The sequence below is a fragment of the Apis cerana genome, linkage group LG5, assembly GCF_029169275.1.
Source record: "Apis cerana isolate GH-2021 linkage group LG5, AcerK_1.0, whole genome shotgun sequence".
NCBI classification, from domain to species: domain Eukaryota; kingdom Metazoa; phylum Arthropoda; class Insecta; order Hymenoptera; family Apidae; genus Apis; species Apis cerana.
In genome coordinates this window covers 1107078-1128549 of record NC_083856.1, presented here as the reverse complement: position 1 = coordinate 1128549, position 21472 = coordinate 1107078, and the positions used below count along the sequence as shown (strand labels likewise).

The window sequence follows — 21472 nt, the reverse complement described above, 5'->3', positions numbered from 1 at the left end:
TGATAGTGGGCAGATAGTGTAGGTAGTTATAATATACATAATATAACCGTAATTAAATTACAATGAAAAGGTCATGGAAATAAAAATATTTTATGATATTAAAAAGATAATAGATATTAAAAAAAACTATAACGCGATATAGAAACGAAAAAAAATTTAACTATCAAAGAATATAACATATAAAAGTTGAAAAAAAGATTTATATTTTTAAATAAATGATTATTTATATAAATGATTTTTAAATAATTTATTATCAAATTATTACATTTTTCAAATGATAAATTAATTAAGCGTGTTAAAAAAAATCTATTCTAAAACATCCTATATTATAAACACATAATATTAAACACTATTTATTCCTTTATTCTTTCTTTAAAATTACGATTGTAACTGTCAAAAAATCATTCGAATGTACATTACCACAGCAATGTAGCAGTTAGTTAACACCGCCCAGAAATTAAACCAAGAGACTACATTTGTCGAACTAACATGAGTGTACGATCCAAATAAAAAAGTAAAACGAGTATCTAGTGCGTGGTGAACGAAGAAAGGTGGACGTGAACAAGATTGCAAGATCGAAAGGTCGTGCGAGATAGTGATAAAAGTCAGTCTTATAGTCGGACTAAAACACCAAGAAGGAGGAGTATTGAAGATCCGTTTTAAAACGAATTGCATGTAGTATCCTAATGTTCAATTCTTAGTATATTAAAGTCGATGTTCTTCACTAGATAGAATCATTAATTTCTTTTTATTTTTATAACAATTCGTTAGAACAATGTTAGAACAATGTTTTAGAACGTTCCTTAAAAGAATGTCAAAAGAAAAGATTGAGTTTCATTTGTTAAAGGAATTTTTTAATAACGTAAAATTGTTGTTTAAAATTCTAAGGAATATTTGATTAGTTACTCATTTTCATGTACAATTCTCATTTTATATTATATATTACGTTTATATTACATATTACAATATAAAATTACAATATTAGGATATGAAGGTTAATAAAGGAAATAAATATCATCATCAGATGACAAAAATTGTTCAAGTAAGTGATTTTTACTGAATGTTTAATGTTTTTTAATCATTAGAAAATTATAAACTTGAGTAACTTGAATAGCTCGATATATATTTATAAAAAGGTATCACCCTCCAAATAATTTTTTAACAATTCATTGAATTATGAATATTTTACTTGATCGTTTATTAAAAAGTTACTAATCTTAACTTAATCTAACCTGACCCGAATCCAATATAAACCATGAAATTAGAAATTAGATAAATGTTTGATATCAACTAATTTATGTTAATTCCAAGTTTAATCTCACCTCAAATCAAAATTAAATAAAATTAATAAAAGCTCATTTAAAGAATTTTAATAGTTTGCATTGAGTTTGGACTAGTTTTATTAATCTGACTACCGTGAAGTCAAATTATCCAGAACCTAATTAAAACTAATCTAACCTAATCTGTTCTCAAGAAAAATTTCTGTTAATCATCTTAACTTCTTAATCATCTTTTTCTAAATAATTATCCCTATCTCTTATCCTCATACCTATAATGCTCTTAACATAATAACAGTTATTAATAAAAAAAAAACCAAGAAAACACGTATTTGGAATCCTTCACTGATGCTAAAGGTTACCTTCATAAGAAATCACCTGATAGAAAGAAAAAGCGATGAAAGGCTAAGAGAAGAAACGAAGAATAGGAGAGAGACACAAAGAGGAGGCCGAATAAAGCGAGAAAAGGAGAGAAGGAGGCATCCAAGAAGCGCGTCTCTCAAGTTTCGCCCTATTCGCGGCTTTCCTTTTTCCATCGCTAAATTCTCGAGCGCACCTTGAGCCCGGTGAGCCCGGCCATCGCCGACATTGTGAGAACTTTTCAGAAACCTATATACATGCCCCTTTGAACCACCACTAACGTGTATATATATATATATATATATACGCGTGGAGTCCGCAGAAGAATAAGGCTGGATTGGCTTCGTGGAAGGATTTTCTGGAATTCTCGAATTAGAAGCGAAATGTCGCGAGGATTTCCCAACCATGGTCCTTTCTATTGACTCTATCGAGGGGTGGGAAATTGGCGAGGGCGAGAAATGGCAGACAGAAAAAGACATGTGGCGGGAATGTTAATACGATACCGTGCAAATTATAAATAATACGATCGTTGCTTATATTCCGTGATATTAGAACGATAAATAAAAATAAAAAGTGTATCTTTCCACTTTTCTTTTATTCGATAATTCTCCGAGATGAAAGAATATAGGCTTGTTTTTTCTTTTCGAAAATAAATGTATCCCTCTTTCTCTCTTTGTTTTTTTTTTCTCTCTCTCTCTGCGTTATTAGCTCGCGTACACATGAATTTCGCATGTTCGAGAGGAGGAAACTGGTTTGAAAGAAATATTTTGCTTTTCTCTTTTCTCTCTTTTTCTTCCTCTCTCTCTTTTCGATGTAAGCGAGTGAAAAGCAGGGAGGGATTCAAGGTCCAGGAGGATAATTTGAACGTATTTTCAGGTCGGCTTGCTTTAATTAAGAACGCGGCCCGTGAAAAGGTCCGTGAAAAAATTCATTCGGCGAAAATTCCACGCATGTCGTAAGATGACTCTGCGCGAAGAAAATTTTGAATGTATCTATGAGAAGGGAGATTTTATCTTAAATGACTTTTTTAAATGATGTTTGCGATTGATTGATGAATGTATTTTAGAAGATTATTGTCGTAATTCAAGGTTTAATATGATCCTTTGATTGTAATAAAAGCACTATTGTACAAGTTATAATTTTATTTTACAATAGAAAGATTTTTATGTTGTATGAAAATTTTTACTGCTATCATTATTTTAGGAGATTTATAATTTATAGTCAAAAAATCAGATTTATATCTGAAGCTAGAAATAAAGAATTAAAATTGTATGAATTTATCAATAAAAATATTTGATCTGCTAATATTACTTTCAGAATAATATTGATTATTAATTTTTATGAAATTTTACTGTATTCAATGAGAAAGATTATACGTATTAAAAAGAGTAATTATAATTTTTTATTTAAAATTAAAATAATCAAAAGAAACTTGGCGGTGCAAAAATTTAATTTCAATCAAGAATTTTTTAAAGTGGCGTAATTTTAAAAATTTTAATCTTTTCTCTCTTCTTTTCTCTTTTTAAATAAATGTATAATGAAAAATTATGAACCATGAACGATATATTCAAATATTTGTGACAAACTTTTCGTTGCATATTAATCGGATCTATAGAAAATGAAATTCGTTCTGGCACTTATCATTTTTATTTTAAACATGGCAATTTCAACGTGTGCTCGCTCCATTCTTTATAACGACGTTACAAAGCAACTGAAGATCTGTACGTAACGTATGAATTGAAATCGCGGAATATGCTTGAACGAAGAAAAATGAAGTCTTGAGAAAACATCTGTACGAAAACGAAAGGAAAAAGGGGAAAGGACAAAAAGGGGAGAAAAAGGAGAAGAAGGGATGAAAATTCAGGTCAGAGAACGCTTTTCTGCATTGACGATATTTCATTTTTCTGAAACCTCCGCTCGGAGATTTATTCGTTTCTCGAGCATCGAGCCACGTAATACTTTCCGTCATCGAGGAGATCAAAAGAACGACGAAACGATTTCGAAGGAAAAGGAAAAGAAGAAAGAAAATATGGAAAGATATATTTTCGCAAATTTTCCGATCGAGGCAACGTGTGTAAACGAGCAGAATATCCCCTGTTAATTACATCTTTCCGATATCGAAAATGCCAACTGTTCGTCGAGCAAATACGATCTTTAATTAACCATATTTTGAAATGTCAAATAATTATACCGGATAATCAATGAAATTTTACCATCTGTTTATGGTACAGTTAATTAAATTTCGGTGTCTCAATTATTGCCACTGTGCGAAACCATCGATCGTTACATGCTTATAAAAAAAATGGATATGCTATGATGATGTTGGTAGATGCTGTTCAATAGCAGCTATTTGTTAGACATTGTCGATCGGCATTGTGATGTAGAAAATATAACTTGAGAAATTTTCTTTTATCAAAGGGTATTAGCTGTTTATAAAATTTGTTTGAATTGAGCAAAATGTTTATGGTAATTTAATAAGTGTCTAAGTACTGTGTCTAAGTTGGATAATAGATATTGGATAAAATAATGGAAGTAATGAAAATTCTTGATTTATTCCATAAATTTTTGCCTTTATAAAATTAAAAAAGTTGTATATTATTATATTTAATATTGAAATTTAATATTTAAGATAAAATAATTGCATTCACATATAAAGGAATAAAATATATAAATTATGTAATTATCTTACGTGATTATTTTTTTATTATTTATTTATTCTTCTGAACGTTTTTCAAAAAGATGAATAGAAACGAACAGTCAAAAACTAATTAATAGCGTACTAATCTTCTTTTATCAAAAATTTTATCAAAAATTTCATTTTAATAGATGTAAATTCAAAGTAATCTGAAAAATCTTAATTCTATCGGTTAATAATTAACGATCATATATACATTACAATAAGAGAAATATTTATTTTATCGCTCTATACGAATATAATAAAATCTCTTTTAAAAGCAAAAATTTAAAAAATTAAAGAAACTTTATTTAACATTGGATGAAGCATTAATAAAAATCTATGTTTGGTATTTTTGATACATGTAATAGTACCAAAAAATTCGAATGGCTGTTGACTGAACATTAACTGTAATTTTATACACAAGAAAACGTTAATGTTTTTTAAAATACGAAATATTTTTATCCAAAAAAAAATTATTTTAAATTATTTAGCGTACAAATTAATTTTAAATTTCTAAATTTATGATTATTTTATTATACAATTACATATATATGCAATATTGAAGAAATATGTTTACATAAATCTATTTTCATTTGACATAAATGAATGATGCAAATTATATTGATTAAAATATTATAATTCATTACTAAAATATATTTTATTAATATTGAATATTATTTCATACGATATAAAATTAATTTACAAGTAATAATATCTAATAATACTGATAAAAGCATTAATCTTTATCTAATTTATTAATGAGCCATTTTGATTTAATTAATTTTTCGTTTGTTATTCCATATTCAAATATACGTTTATTCAAAGAGTTAAAATTAATTTGTTACAAAAGCAGCTTGAAAAATTTGTCTAATTATAGAAAATTGTATAAGCATAGAGTGATCATTATTGAATCATCACATCTAATTCTAATGATAACAAAAAATATTTCAGATAAAAATTAAATGATAAAGCGAGAAATATAATTTCAAGCCAATAATTTTTTTGTAATGAAATCATATAAACTTTGTGTATTGATGTAAAGTGTCCTTATAAAAAAATTTAATTTATTTTTCAACAAAGAAAAAATCATGTTTTTCTCATTTCTCATGATAACTTTCACAAAATTCAATTCATTTTACAAATTATAAAATCATGTAAGCTAATAATTTTTTCTTGAAAATAATTTATTACTTTTATTGAAACAACAGCTACATTAATTTATTAAATTTATGTAATTTCATTTAAAAAATAAAGTTGAATTTCATATACAATTTTTACTACGAAAAAATTATTAATATCAAATTATTCTCTCCTCTCTCTTTTTCCACTTTATTCCAATGTTTCTCGTGTTATAATATAAATGTGTTATAAAAATATCTCGAATTTATCACAAAGATTTTATTAAGATTTTAATTAACATAAAAATATTTAATATTTATAAATGATAAATATGAAATTGATTAATGCAAATAAAAAATAAATTAGAAACATTACATATTCATAGAGTTTTAATATTGTCTTAATGATAGTTAATTAAATCCAAATCGTTAATCGTTTGTTAATATTATTTGTGTATTAATTATAAATATATTTATATTTAATATCTTACTTTAAATACTTTTTAAATAAATAATAAATTGCAATAAGTAATATAAAAAAATATATTATCATTTTAAATAAAAATTTAAAGAAAAATAAAAATTTTCATCCCAAAAATTATAGTATTAATTCAAGAAGTTTGAGAAATATTGCTTTATAATACCAATCAATTTTTATTTAAAAACATTTTTTTAATGTTATAAAAAACAAAGTATTTACGATACAATAAAATGATCAAGTTATTTTGTTTACTCTGTTTATGTGTATGTATATGCAATAAGTGATGCGTTATTGCATAGCGAATGAGTTGTCGTTGAAGAATACTGAATGAAGTTCCACTACGCAAATGTTGGTGAACACGTTTACTAGATGCATCGTATCGCAAGGTAAACAAAGAAAAATGCTGATCTCGGACCACAGGTGGCCTCGAAGATCCTCGAAGGCATTGCATTCCATGTTTATGGCTGGTGAGACAAAACTGAATGCGACGATCGAGCTGCAAGGAAGGAAAAGTAGGAGGAACTCGACGAGTTTCCCAGGCTTAGCCGAAATCCTTCATTCTGCGATCAAAATTTCTCAATCCTTGTTTCGAAACTTCCTCGAATTTATCGAACCGAAAACTATCTAATAGATTTTGTGGATTATAAAGTTTTCGCGGAAAGTGAATAATTTTAACGGAAAATGTATTAATAAGAAATTACGAATAAATAAAATTTGTATACATTTTGTAAAATAAATTGTTAATTCTGTTTTAAAGAAAGATTTGAATATTGGAAGATTATCAATTAAATGAAATGAATAAAATAATCGCAAGGAATTTCAAAGAAGTTGGTTATAAATAAACTACAAGTTTTTATATAATTAAAATAAGTTCAATATGTCGTGTTATTCAAATTATATTTACAAAATTTCAATAATTTTATTATATAAATTTATATAAAATTATAATATTATAAAATAATATATAAAATATATACTATAGAAATATAAAATAATATTACAAAATTATAATATAAGAAATTTTTTATATTTAAAAAAAAAAGTCTTTTTTTATAAATTTTAACAGTTTTTTCAGTTTTCAATATTACATCGAAATCAAAAATTTAATTCATATTTATAATATTCAATTAAAATTAATATTAGAAGAAAGATATATAATATTATTTATGTAAAATATACAAAATATATATAATGTAAAAAAATATTTGTATTTGCATAAAAATCCAGAGTTTAATTATTAATTTCTAAAAAACCGAAATTAATAGAAATTAATAAATTTTAATAAATTACAATTAAATTCAACAATCACAAAATTAAATCTTTTAATATCATTTATAATATCATTTATAATTCATTCTTTTTTTAATTTTTCGATTCGATTATTTATAAAAAACTATTATCATTGAAATATTGATTGACAGATTTCATATTAGATTTCAAAAATCGCATAAAAAGTATTGATACATCATATAAAACACATAATTTTTATAAAATTGGATTGAATGATTTGAATTCTTTTAAGAAATTAAAAGATTGATGCAAAAACAAATAGCCGCGGAAGAATAAAAAAATAATTTAAAATCTTTAGATAAGTAGATAGTAAGTAAGATAATAAAAATCTTTAAATTTTAGTTCGAAATTCATAAAAAATTGTAGTTCTCATTATTTTTAATCGTTTGTAGTTCAACAAATTAACTTCCGACAAAATTTTTACGTGTATAATTAATATAAGATGTATTTTTAAAATTATAAAATATATCTTTTTAAATATTTCTCGTCAAGCTCAGATAAAACAATTAAAAATGCCCATTATTGTTCTCTTTATGATCAATAGCAACTTTTTAAAAATTTTTTTTATACGTCGTCATCACATAACATAATCCCTCCATTTTCTCAAAAGAAAAAAAAGAAAAACTCATGTTGTTCGATCCAACTTAAAAAAAGTTGTTTTACTTTAAAACGTAACGAATTTTTTCTCTTGCACAAATTCAATAATGCACAAGTTTTCCCCCGATTTTTCTACGATATCCCAATTTACAGAATGAAAAGCTCACAGAGCGGCATGCCTACCGCAAAATCCTCCAGCTCTGCTCGCTATTTGACTTGTTAGGTCAGCAATAATACAAAATTAAACCTCGGTATAATAAACGTGCGAAATTTCCGCGAAAGTTCAACCGACATCTATCGCTTTCTCGACAACCGGTAGCTACCATTTATCGATTCGTTGGAAAGATGGATCGCCCCGCGCTATGTATCGCCGATGGAGTTGCTCCATGGAAACGTGTCCCTTGCTTTGCAGCAATTACGAAAATTAAACGAGCTGCCTCGGTAAATTGCAACCGGCTATTTATAAACGAGCCTGTAAAGATAACTTCGTAACGGCTGTATTTAACGGGAGCTTACGATATTTAGAATCTCCTATTAATTTTGTCTGGATGGTGTATTAATGCGAAGTGCAGGTGTGAGAGAGCCGTCTGAAAAATTGTGCCTGTATTTAGCGATGAACTCGCTAGTCCTCTGGATGGAGCAATAATTCATGGATGGTGCTTTTATACGCAGGGTTAAATTTTTCGTCTCGTTGATTTTGTTAAACATTGTGGAAATTGGATGTAACTTGATCGTGGAAGATTATTCATTTAAAAAAAAAAAGACGAGATTAAATTTAATTTGTAACTTGTCTCTGGAACTGGTTTCCTCGAGTTAAAATAAATCTAATAACAATTCAATTATTATTGAATTTTTTATTAGCAAATTATGGATATTTATTCATTTATGGAAAATTGAAGTGTACAAAAATTTGTACAGAATGCATATGGCATGCAAGAAAAAATATTTAAAATATAGTAAGTTTTATTTGAATTTGGAATAAAATAAATTTAAGCTTCATTTATTTAGTCATGTTCGCAAAAATTTAATTTTGTATAAAAATTCACGGTCTATTTATTAGAAACATATTAATCTTTATATTGATAGTAATCTAGTAATCTAATAATTTAAACTTGGAATATATATATAGAGTAAATCAATAAGAACTATTATGTAAATAACTTATTTATTAATATATTAATTATCAAAATCATTTTGATTAAATTATATATTTTAACATTTTAAGTGATGAATGCAATTTGATTTTTTATCTTACAATTTTTGTTATAATATTAAAATGATCTTTTCAAGATCAATATCTTTTTTTTTTTAACATCTTTTTGTTGCTATTAATGACAAAAAGAATTCAGTAATTTGCAATATGATGATTTTAAGTTGATTTTGATTCTCACATATATAATAATAAGTAATAATAAGTAAGTATAAGTTAAATAACGATGTGATTAAATTTGAAAATCTATTAATGGAAATATAAAAAAATTTTAATTTTATATTAAATAAAATAAAAAATATTTATATAATTAACATATTGTATAGATCAAATTTATTTTAGAAAGAAATTTTTTAGATTCTAAGAAAAAAGTAACGTAGAGGAAATAAATCAGAAAAAAAAAGAATTAAACTTTAATCTTAAATTTTAAACGGTATAAAATTGAAAATCACTAAACTTAAGTTCCATAATAACATCATAGTAATGTTTTAAAAATAAATAGTCAATTTTTATGAAACAAAATGAATTACAAAATAAATATGATAGTTATCTAAATATTAATGCATTGTACCGCCACAAATTGTATCAATTTATACTCTTTTCTGTCAAATTATCGTCATCATATAATATTCCTTTTCCATATCATCTTATTCTCTTCCCTTCTCCTTTCTTTCACCATTTATTTTTAATGCCAGTCGATTACACACGTAATCGGTACAACAGCGCAGAAAACAAGCATTACCGATAATCGATAATCGGCCGACATTCATTTTCAATCGAACGACGAAAATGGAATAATGTGAAAAGGCCGTTTATATTAAAAAAAAAAAAAGAAAAAGAAAAAGAAAAACAGTACCAATCTCTTCTATATCAAATTTCGCGTTCAGTATCCTATCTCTTAATTACTCATTAGGCAACAGGAGGGGGAGGTTACGTAAAGTAAACAGGAAAAGTACACGTATGCGAAATATCGGGCAACGAACGAAAATGTTTGCGTTTCGCGATACGCGAAAATTAAATATCATCGTTGACGCAAACGAACGCTCTTTGATAATTCGAACGACAAACTACGGTATACGGATGTTCCAACCGGTGTTCGATATATTTTTCTGTGGATATTGGACCATCCCGACGAGGACGAATTTACGATCAGCGGAAGAGATAACCGGTAATACGGATGGAGAAGGATGTAGCTTGTTAGGGGATGAATGAAAGTTGTCAAGACGGTCCAATTAATGTCAACTCTTCAATCCGAGTTCACCAGTGGCTTATAACCAATCGCAACTACCTACCCTCCTCCACGTTCCTCCAATTCCCTGTACAGCCTTCAGTATTATAAGCTTTTACCACATTTTAGTGAAACTTCGTGCACTGCGGAGTTTCCCAATGGTTTTCCCCTCTTCCTCTACTTCTCCCTCTCTTCTGTGCCCCGACTTCTTCTGTATCTGTTAGCTTTGATCGAGAAATTTATACTCGTGATCGATCATCTTTTGGCTTCTGAAAGATATCCAATATGTTTTGAAACATAAATTCGGCTTGTAATTATCGATATTTGATGCAGTGGGCAAAAATATTTATACAGCTCATATGTATTAAATTGGTAAATTAATTGTTATCAAAATAATTCTAATTAATATGAAATATTGAGTGAATATATAGAGCATGATAGATTACATATGGAGTAATTTTTTATTAATCCGTTAAAGCATTTGAAATTTGAACTCATCGAAAAAATCTTAAATAAAAGATTTTGATTTGAAAATAAACTAATCATGCGTTTATTGTTGAAAATATACAGAATATACGATTGTAATTATTTGTTAGACAATTGAAATCAATTATTCGTTGATTTCTAATATTGCATTATTTCTAACAAAATAAACATACTTCTTCAGTAAAAATTTCAACTAGATTGATTGAAATTGATATTCATATTAATATAATTCATCATGTTCTATATACACAAAAATTTTTATTAAATTCAGATTTTTCAAATTATATAAATTTCTTTGTATGAATACTTTTGCAACTGACTGTATTTTCGATATTTATCTAAAAGTAACATTGAAAAGTAATGTTACATTCACGTTTGATCTTATGCTGCTACAAGGAGTAATAATCATTCAAATATTTATTTAGACTATTATTCTAAAATTATTCTAAGAACCAATGATATGATCTTGAACGTTTGTAATTTTCAAATGAAAGCCAATAAATAAATTATGCTGACCTCAGAAAACTTTGAAAGTCAATAATACGACCTCAATAACATGACTTTTAAATAATCTTGAATTTCAATGATTTAAACTCCATAATCTTGCTTATAAATTTTATGATTTATCGTGATTTTCAAAGCTAAATGACATAATCTCAATAAATATTTTTTTTTATTATTCCAATTTAAATTGTTATAGAAATACAAACAGGTAACATTATGTCATTATATATAAGTATTTATAAAAATGTTTATTATTGTTTATTGATGTTAAATTAATATTTATTAATATTAATTAGAGTTAAATAAATCACTTTAATATGAGAAATTTTCAATCATTTGAATTTTATATAAATTATAAAACAGTATGATCTATTAGTATTTTATATTTTTTTAAAGAAAATTGTCGAAAATTTATCTTTAAATAATATTTTCTGTTTCTAAATATTATCTAATACTAATAAATTTGTTAAATCGTTTAATAATATATTCATTCACGAATTGCAAATCAAAATTTTATTTCCAAAGTATAGGAAATATTTTTCCCCAAATAACATTTATCTTCTTTAAATCCATAGAATACAAACTGAAAATACAAATTGTCTCACATTGTTACCGCTTAATTTCTATACCGATTTCTAAATTCAGATAAATATAAAATATTTCGCGAACATAGAATATCAAAAACCTTACAAAATAAATTTATCACATACACTAATATACGAGCCATTTGAAATTTATCTCATCGTAAATTATTTTATCTAGTTATAATAACACCAACTTATGACTTGCACAAAACTTTCTCACTTAACCATTATATTATCCCTATAACGTGAAATAAAATGAGACGATACACGACACTGACAAACGGAGCACACATAACCATCAAAAGCGAGTACACGTGTTGCACTCGATTGACCCTAACCTCACACGAAACAAGAAACGGCACATATAGATCTTTCTGAACACGTATTAGCCCGTGTTACCACCGAGAAAAGTCGTGTATAAATGAGTGACCGATAAAAGTCCAAAGTGTAACGGGGCAGACTTGGAGGCGGCTTCATAAAAGCAACGAGTACCGTGTTATTAAGAACACGCTTTGTGTTATCCCCATAACACTGGAAGCAGAACCGCCGAGCTTCTTTATCGGTGAAACTTGCTCCACGCGGTGGACAGGAACTGCGGACAAAGGATAATGCGAAAGTAACTTTGTCACAGTCGCGTGCTAACTTTCCCATGGCCACGAACAACTTTGCCACGCTCCTTTCGAATAATATTATTTTTTCGCCGAAGTCGCGGGATTACGTGAAAGTAGTCGGACAGGGAGTGAAAGAATACGAAAGCTTTTCGTAATCGGTTATCGTGTCCCTGTCAGCTGTACCATCTTGCACGGTACTGCGGATGTTTTGATCATATAATTCTGAACGATGTATCGATATAGTATAGATTCTATACGTATAGAAAAGGATAAACGTGATTTATTATGCATTTCATGCTTCAATTAAATTCCTTAAAGTTTTTTCACATTATGTGATTCTTGATTGGAAATGAATAAAATCATCGATCGGTATAATGCTCATTTCCTATGCCACTCTGCCGACTGAGGGTAATCGAATGACATTGAAAATGCATACAAGAAAAAAAAATAGATCAAAAATAGACAAATGGAAATTTTCTTACGAAATTTCAATTGAGGATTTGATTTATTTTGCTATAAATTTTTTTTTAATATATATATATATATATATATAATATATATTATGAATTTGATAAAATAACATTATTGAACTGCACAATTTTATATGCTTTTTAAAATGTGAATCATAATTTTAAACATAAAAATATGAAGCGAAATGTTGTGAAAAAAGTTCTATGAATAAAGGACTTATAAATTATAAGGAAATTATTGATTCTTTTATAAATCTTTTAAGATCTAAAATATTCGAACTTTAATCTTAAATAATTTATAATTTAAATTTATTTTTATATTTCTCTTATTAATAATGTATTTACATTGATTTGTTTTTATTGAGTCAAGTCATATTAAAATAGCAATAATGATATTATAAATTCATTATATGAATAATAGATGAAATTTGAATGAAATATTTATTTAAAATCAAATATGAAATATGCCTATTCAAAATTATTCAAATATTATTCCTACGTCAGTCATTATCACAAAATATTCATTAGAAAACATCCAAACTTTAAAATTCTAATAGGAAAAGCAAGTTCTCACTTAAAGTGATATACTCTAAATTATATATATATATATAAATTTCATATACTTACTCGATACATTTTATTTGTACATATTATAATATATATATTTTTTGCTAATAATAGATTTATTCAAAGAATAAATATATTCTCATTATATTCTCATCATTTCTCAATTGAAAAGCATCTTTTCGAGACAATTGATATCGTTGGTGTGTAAATAATAAATATAATAAATATAAATAAATTTAATAAATATTTCATTGCGAGTTCTGCAATTCTCGAATTTTGCAATTCTTCGATTATTTAATTTAAAAAGAAAATCGATCATTACTAAAAAATTTAAATATATCATTTTTATATATCAAAACATAGAATTCAATTGAATAAATCTTGTTAATAAAAATTATTTTTCTAATTTATTTTTATATCAATCAAAATTTATAAAATCATAGTCCTCATAATTTATAAATCAACGTTCTAAAAATGACACGAATTGAAATAACAATGAACACACAATTACATACAATTACGTACAATTAATTAATAATATATGTAAAATAATATACATATACATTCATATAATATAAAATAACATGTATTAGAATACGTATACTTATATATATATATATATATACACGTGAAATAAAATCTCTAAACCACGACGACAGAATCTAACGTAGACAGCCATCGTCAGAAAGAGAGATTTGATAGGAATAATATTGGCAGCAAACAAGATCCTTCGCGAGAAATCGTTTTTCGCGTATAAGAAGGGCTTTTATGGGCTTGCTGAGTCAGGCAGAGCGCATAAACGAGATGGGCGGGGTACCTGGCAGACAAATACACCACCACCTTCCACCCTTCCAAGTCCCCCGCCGAATCGTGGAGAAGGAGAACGTGGAGGAGGTGAGGTACTCGCTCATGTTCAATTTACGTGTGTACGTGTTAAAATAGCTGCACGCGCGCACACGCACACGCGCAACTGCAGCACGCGAATGTAACATCCGCGTCGACGCTTGCACAGGTACAGCCAAAATACGATCACTAATCAACGAGACTGACATTTCCGAAGCATAGTTTCCGGTGAACAACATCTTGGAGGCGGCGCCGATCCGTACGTGAATCAATGATCCACGAAATAACTTCCACGAAATAATAGAGCAACAAAATAAATACAAGTTCTTGGTTCACGGTGTAAACATTTCGTTACGCTTTGGATGGTTTTGGTAAAAAAAAAAGGAGAGGGGCGAAAAAAACATACTGCCGTAAATCTTGCGCCACGGACACGCGCGTTGTGGTTTTAAGCTTTGTTTTGATCTTTGCGAATGAAAAATAAATCCAGAATTAGAAAACAGTAGTCTGGACACGTTGAAACAATCGTTTCGAAATTTTGGGAATTTTTTGTTGTTGGGAGTGTGAGAAATTTCGTGCAAATAATTCTTTTATAATAGTCAAAAGTGAGGGTAATTAAGTAAGAATAGAGTGTTTGAAATTATTGTTTAATTTAATGAAATAATTGAAACGATAAGAAAGAAGATTTTTTTTTGGATTGATTGGAATAATTTAATAGAAAGTAATTATTTGTATGGATCAACAAATATTGCAATAAATTCATTTATTAAATATCATTTTACATTTACAATTTAAATTCATTTTCTATTTTTAAGGTCATTTCAATAATAATATTATATGTTGATTAAAACATGGCATAATAAAAAAACAACTTTTCATATATAAAAAAAAATGAAACGATGATTTTGGAATCAATTTTTTTTTATTATCATTATATATCACTTTTTTTATTTATTTTTATCTGCAACGATAATAAAAATAATTTAGTTTGATTTAAACAAATTACAAATAAGTTTTCTTTAATAACAAAATAAATCTGATTCGTATACATATAATATAAAAATAATATATTTGTGTTTAAATTGAAAGGATTGTTTTCAAAATTTTTTGACTTTTATTAAGAATTTGAAAAATATTATGAAAATAATTTTTTTAATAATATTTTAAAAAAATAAGAAGTAATTAAACAAAAATAATACAAATTATTATTTCTTTAATAAAATACAAAATAAAAAATCAAAACTTTAATAAATCTATCATTAAAAAGTTTTTTTCAATTAAATCTACAAATAATGACATCACAGAAAGAATATAAAAGCCAAAACGATAAAGGCAAATTCAAAAATGCAAAAAAATAAGTTCTATTTCAATTTGCGAGGATATGGCATCCCATTACAACAACGCTCGGCTCAACCAATCTTCCTTTTTAGACACGTCCTTTTTTCAAAATTACGATAACATTATTAATTAATTAAACGACGTAGTTTCGGTTAGCTTCATTATCATCAGAGAGTCTCCTCTCGGCAGGCAGACCGTCCTAAATGCACACGTGCTCTCGCTACTCTCTATTATACATTCTTTTCCATTATGCAAATTCCCAACTATTATGCAAATTTCAAGCCCTTCTTTGGTAGCCGTGCAAGAAAGATATGTATTTAAACAGGAGGACCACGCTACCGTGCGACCGAACTGCTCGCTACACATTCAACGAGACGTTTCACGGTAAAAGGAAAAGAAAGGGGGAGAGCAGGGGGAGGGAGGAAAAAAAAAGGTAAGAGAAAAAAATTAAAAAGAAAATGAAGGAGATATATGTTTGCTACGTTAACAAAAAGAAATTATCTCTTCAAAAATATAGAAAGAAGAAGAAGAAGAAATAAAGACGAAACAAGACGTCGAGTCCATCGAGGCGGAAATTGTCGTTTTAAATCTCTCCGCCGACTGGCGGAGGGATGGATCCATTTTTAATGCGCATGCATCGGTGACTGGCCGTGAAACGAATTTTCAGGCATGAAAACCTTTTAAAAAAGTTATTACCGCGAGAAGTCGTAGTCTCATAATCCGTTGCGACTAGAATAAAAGATCACCGATGAAAAATTTAGTCACGTCTGGTTGTAACTTCAGCATCGGCACTTCCGAGTTCTGGTTTTTGCGAAGAAAACGCATGGAATTCGATGCAGAATTTCATAAGATAATTATACAACAAAATGGAGCGGAAAAATAAAAATTGAATATGAAAAAGATTTTGTTTTTTGGAAAATTAATTTTGAAAATCCCACAAAAGCTTCTCTTTTTTTTAAATTTATATTTTTCGCTTTATATCGTTGTTCTAATATATTTAAAAATAAATATGCAATGACAATTTTCTCTGATCTATTCCAAATTCAAACTGAATATTTCCATCGATATTATTTGTTAAAATAATTTAAATTATTGTAAAATAATGTAAAATAATAATTTTTAAATTCACGACGCCTTAAGAAATTTATTAGTCAAATTTGGACTTTTAACAGTTTAAATATGATTATAGAAGGCAATTTTTTTTCTTTATTAAAACTCATAAAACAAAAATAAAAATTTGCTTCTATATTTCGTTACGTATCATTCTATTATACACGTCCAATCAAAACTTTATATTTTTACTTTTTACGGTTACCACGAAAGAAACTCATAAAAGCCAGTTCAAAATTTTTTTTAAAATCGTAGATACACATAGGTTCCATCAAAATTTTTGCATCCCACAGGAATACAGTTTGCAATTAATATGTTGACTGCTGGACTAATTTTGTATGTTTTATCCATAGTGCCGGACTACTTATTTCATTAGGCAAACGATATGTTTTAATATATGCATGTACAGGCGTTTTATGTAACTAGGCCATAACTTTGAAACTTTCTACCTTGGTAAAAGATAGGGAGAAGTTTCATTAGGTAAAATAAAATTTTGGATAGTGCATCATACGATGAATATATTTGCAGCAAAGTGTTTGAAAGTAACTTCTACTTTTTTTTTAAATAGAACTAAACTAGGATATTTCAAAAAGTTGTATATTATTTTTTTCCAAAACTGTCGCGGATACGAATTATTTTCTTTTTTTAAATTAAAAAGTTCAAAGAAATGCTAAACAAAATTTGTAATGTAAGAAGAAATACATCGTAAAAATTCAAAATGTATTTGTAACTAAAGTAGTAATTATAAAAAACATGAAAATTTAGAATAATGGATATGGAGGGAATTAGAGGATGTCTAGAGTAATATTCCTCGTAAGGTCGTGTTTATAGCTCTATAGAGGGTACACAAGGTTGATTGACGGTCCCTGTTAATTCTCCATGTATGACTCCTTTAACCTCGTATGACAATGATTAATAATCTTTTGGGATGTAACGTGTATACATGGAATATCACCTCTTAACATCACTTTGGTAATTTTTGTATAATAAATAATATCATTTACTTCGTTTCTACCTGTTATTACTGTATATTTAATATTTGTCGTTTTACAATTAATAGTAATTTTTTTCACAAGTGAAATATTTTAAAAAATCTTAAATAACGATGAAAATAAAATAAAAGTTTATAAATCAATAATTGTAGATTACAAAAAAGAGCATTATAAAGGTAATATTTCACTAACTTTTTTACATAATAAAACTGTACAATAAAAAACAAATATTGCATCAATACGAAATATCTATTATATTTTATCAAAAGATTTTTCATAACTTATCACTTGAAAACATTTGCTAGTACGCAACATATTAGTAAAAGCAAAAAAGTGAAAGTACTAACTAAAATAATTAAAAGATATTTAAATTAAAATGATGATTAAAAAGAATTTTATTATTGCTATTAAAGAGTAAGTAAAAAGAAAAATAAAAGTATTCCTTTTATCTAATCTAATTATTTTAATCTAATCAATAATCTAATTTTTCATAAACATAATATACGTTACACTTTTCATTTAAAATAAACGGTTTATCTCCGATGTTCCATTTTCTAACTTCTCTCTTTTTAACAAGAAGATTATCACAATTTAAAAATATTATTATAATTGAGATAAATATATCAATGATTAAAACTTATTTTAAAAATTGATTTGATACAATAAACGATGCGAAAAAAGTAATAAATATCCCTTATAACATCTGTTCATTCCAACTTCCATTGTTCTAAAACCTCTTTCTAAAAAAAAGAAATTTTTTTCCCTTTCCAAATTTCATTACCATCAAGAATCTTTCCAACCGAAAACGCTCTCTATCCTCTTATTTTCATCCTCCTCCCTTATTTTCACTTTCTTCCTTCTCTCTCCCTCTCTTTCATTTATTTTTCTTCTCCCTCTTTTTTTTTTTTTTTTTTTTAATCGTTTAATCGTATACACAGGTATGTCGATTCCACTTGCGTGTAACGGGCGTTGTGTCGCGGTGAAAAAATTTATCGGTCCACCGCGATGGCCGCAACTAAATTTGCGTTCACGGTTGGCCAGATAAATGCGGTGCCACCGCGCCGCTTTTGTTAGCCAACGGAATAATATAAGCGGCCATGTATGCATATGCGTGCGCGTGCGTGCATCCCCCATGTTCCACGCATGCATCATTTATATATGTATAATATATACGCCCACGGAAGTGCGTGTGTTTCCACCTGTATACCCGGCCCGCAAACTACTGGATGATTGACCAGCGCGGGAGAACAATAGGCTGTCGTGCACCATCCCTGAAATACTGCTCGAACGAGTCAGTAATCGGGGATGAGGGAGAGAAAAAAGAAATCGCTCGATGAGATAGATGTTTTTCGATGATAAAAAGAGAGGCGAAAAGAAAGGGAAAATGGGGGAGAAACTGTGTTATTGCTCTTCGATGACTGAAAGTTGGTTGAAGGTAAAATGAAAGGAAGAATTTTTGCGTGGAATTTTGTTTTTTTTTTTTTTTTTTTTTGAGAAAGAGATTATTATTTCGATATTTTATTTTGCAATAAATTTCTTGTAAAATGGACAATTTCGTGATGGAATTTCATATCTTTCGATTCAATGGTATATGTACGATAAGAAAGAACAAGTGATCTATCTAAAGATTAAGTTTAATAGCTTTAAACTATTTTTATTGAATAATTGTTTTCATTGTAAAAGAGAAAAAAAATTATACCGATAGAATTCAATATTTCTGTTGTATATTCTTATAATTTGTTCTAATAGTTATTAAAAGAAAAATTTATTCGTAATAAATTTGATAATGGCAAGAAATGAAAAAAAAGCAAGGAAAAGAAAAGTTGTCAAGTTGTGGAAACAATAATCGTCGTTAAAATTGTACATATAAAATAATGTATCTGTGTACGGATGTTTTGAAAGATATAAGCCAGCCGGAAAACAAATCGTCGGGAATTGTAAGCTTAATAGAGATTTGCTTGGTTGCAATCAGTGCAGCTGCACTTCCATACAGAAGCTAGTATCTTAGTTCCTGTTTCAGTGATTCAAATATTAAGTTTTCAGTTGATTATTTCTGGAATAAAATAAATAACAAATATGTACAAATAAGGGAATAGAAAATTTTATAAATTTTCTTTAAAAATTGTATCAATATTTTAGAGGAAAAATTTTTTAAAAGGAAATAACGCATTGAACGAATAATACAAATGAACTTAATATTAAATTGACAGCTAATAATGATTTAAATGATGTTCTTTTAATGGTAACAAGAAATCTATGAACATCACAGCATTGAACAGATGCAATAAGATAACAATATATACAATATAAAACGTGCATCATCACGTTTATCTCACGTTTCCTTTTCATTTTTCATTTTTTTACCAATGTTGGTTCAACGAAACTGCCGAGACCACAGAATAAGTGACTTTTTCTTACTGTACTCTGACGTCACCTTGGAAAATGTACTCTCTCGCAACTACTGTGTTTCAAACTCAAATCTACTAGCTTTTTATCAAAACTAGGTTTCTTCTTTCAAAAGAAACTTGGAAAATGTACATTTCGGGCATTAAAACATATACTTATAGTTATTTTTATTTTTCAATTCAATGATTTAATTATATTTTATTAACTTTTAATGAAAAGGTAAGATCAAAAAGGGAGACAATTATTCAAATGATTTTTAAAAATTAGAAGAATAATAGAATTTTGCTTGTTAGTTTATCTCTTCACTTATCCTTAATTTTTGATTGTCAAAGATTATTATTTGGAATTAGAAGAGACAGTGTACATTTTGATCATTAAAAACATCATTTATAATAAATATTTTTATTATAATATCATTTATAAATATTTCATAATATATACAATATATAAATACTAATTATACTTTATATTGATAAAACTAAAAATTCTTTTTGTTCATGATTTAAATTCTAGATTTTCTGATAATATTTTCTCAAAAATAAATAATCACTATTTAGTTTTTCGAGTGCAAAACATCAATGTCAAATATAAACATTAAGGCAAATAACTAATTTTTTTCGAGAACAATGACCATTCGTGCTATCATCAATGTCACCCAAAAAATCATTTAATCAGAAATTGATGCGCCAAATATAAACTATTAATCTTATTACATAATGATATATATATCAAATGAATGTCGCATTCGAAGTGAAGAATTTTACTTAATGAAAATTTTAAACAATTATTAATTAAAATTTTTAATTTCTAAAAATAGAAGTGATCGAAAAATGAAAAAAAATATAGCCTAAGGAATTAATATTAAAATAATAATTAAAAATATTAAAAAAATTCTAAAATTAACACAATTCTAAAATTAATATGTTTATATATTATAACTTTTATTATATATTTATATATTTATATATTATTCAAGAAAATATATATAATAGATTACAACATTTAAAGATATATCTGAAATATTTTATTAAAAGCATCAATTCTTTCATTCTGTATTATAAAAAAAAAAGTATGCTACAAATGTGATAAATTTAACGAAAATTGTTTAAAATTATTTTTTAATTTCGTTTCTTTTCTTATTCTCATTATGACTTGGAAAAATTAATTATTGAATAGTTTTCATTATTTATTTTCAGGATAAATTGTTAAGAAATAAAAGAATAATAAAAATATAAAACAAAATCTATGAACTTGCGATAATAAACTGTTATTTTATCCATTTATCCCTAATTTTTCATCATATAAAAACTTAATATTTTTAACAGT

At 26.9% G+C, this 21472-nt stretch overlaps 1 protein-coding gene across 7 annotated transcripts in view; it reads right to left on the bottom strand.

The window, feature by feature from the left end:
- The window catches only part of LOC108001347 (histone-lysine N-methyltransferase 2D), a 681552-nt gene that overhangs the window by 610256 nt on the left and 49824 nt on the right, over positions 1-21472 (bottom strand). Inside the window, exon 1 of one of the 7 annotated variants that reach the window (XM_062075745.1) lies at positions 10303-10323. The exons of the other annotated variants lie outside the window; for them this stretch is intronic. The gene's annotated coding sequence lies outside the window, so the exon portion shown is untranslated. Of the gene's footprint in view, positions 1-10302; positions 10324-21472 lie in introns of those variants that run through there. 7 annotated transcript variants of the gene reach the window in all.